This window comes from Bactrocera tryoni, chromosome 1, assembly GCF_016617805.1.
Source record: "Bactrocera tryoni isolate S06 chromosome 1, CSIRO_BtryS06_freeze2, whole genome shotgun sequence".
NCBI classification, from domain to species: domain Eukaryota; kingdom Metazoa; phylum Arthropoda; class Insecta; order Diptera; family Tephritidae; genus Bactrocera; species Bactrocera tryoni.
The window spans coordinates 44,789,126-44,790,848 of record NC_052499.1 but is presented as its reverse complement, the minus strand read 5'-3'; positions in this window follow the sequence as shown (position 1 = coordinate 44,790,848).

Genomic DNA, 1,723 nt, shown 5'->3' with positions numbered 1-1,723 from the left:
TTGACAGTTTATTGAAAGAGAGAAACTTGCCACTCAAACCCTCAAATGCAATAGAATGACTGCTGAAATACCTGTTGAAATAAACTTGATGAAATTACGGAAAGTATCTAAGATTTGATATCGACATATACTGAAAATATGATATAAACATATCATTAATGTGTGAATGAGAACACGAGAAACACAGTCCCACTCCATTTGGTCAAAGCTGGCCGCTTCTGGGCGATTGCTTACTCCAGACAGCGCAATTGCTGACTGTGCAGAACCAGGCTAGTAGTTTGGCCATAGAGGAGAAGCCCAAAGCAGATATTTTTTGCCTGATACTTAATCCTGGCGATCGCAACTGTTTCACTTGACGGCACTACTTTTAATCGCCAGCAATCATACACTTCAGAAATGGATCAATTTGATTGCAACTTCTCAGCGATTCATATATGGAAACTCGATACATGAAGTTGTTTGCGTTAACTCATGTGGCACCCATACAACGAGTCTCCTTTTATATACATAAATGGGATTGTCGGAACTTTAGTATAATACCCATTTCTCGTCAAATCAATGGCGATATTTCTATCGAGTTTGGCTAATATAGTTAGTATTAGCAGCAGTAATTTGTGACTCACACACATCAAATATATTAGAGGACGGGACATCAAAAAATACGATAATAAATACACAATTCAGGATATTAATATTGATCAATTGATGGAATATGTGCTGCTCATTGAAACCTGAATCGATGTATAATCTATGAAATTTTTATATTTGCACCAATAATAAAGATTTTGCTATGAATACGAGAAAATAAATATTTATTGAATTCTTTGTATTTAATGTAATTTTATTTTCAGCCGATTTTTATATCTATAAAATTGTGAAAATGGTCATGCAAAGATAAAATAAACTACAATATGAAACAAACCTGCTTTTTTTCCTTTTTCATTTTTTCCTCAACTGAATTAATTACCTTTCGTTCGCACCTATCGTCCACGAAATAAGTATACTGTACAAGCTAAAAATCTCTTCTATCACCTTTAAATTTCATATGATTAGTTTTTATGTTATTTATTAATGGAATAAACATCAAGTATTATTTTCACAATATTTAAAAACAAAAATTACTACTTATTAATAAAATAATTCAAAATTCAATTCACTTGGAACGAAAAAAGTATAGCGTACAAACAAATATTTCATATCCAGGGGCGTCACGAGGATCCAGATCATGGGGGGGTGAGTCCCTTTGACATGTCGACTCATTTCAAGAATTTGCCGATTTAATGTATATGTTTACAAATGTATATAAAATAAGGATATCTTCATTTCTGATAAGGTATTACGGAGAAGTTTGACAACATAATAGCATAATTCATTATTTTATTCTCAAATAAGTATTGTACATATTAGTATAATCATCATTTAATATGTTAATCTTAATATAAAATACATAAATTGTTCAGCGACGTGTTACGCGGGAAAAAACAAGATTTTCTTAAGATATTGAATTGCAAAAAATATTAATTTCTGAGTTATATTTTCACTCTGCGATGTTTCAACATTGACCATTTTTCAACAACATCGCGCAGATCGATTTCGTCTACTTTATCCTTTGAAGAAGAAAGCAGCATCAAAGAATTTGAACGTTCATCCCCCATTGTTGTACGCAAATCGTTGAAAACAAATTGCAATTTACTAAAAGAACGTTCACATGAAGCTGACGTGT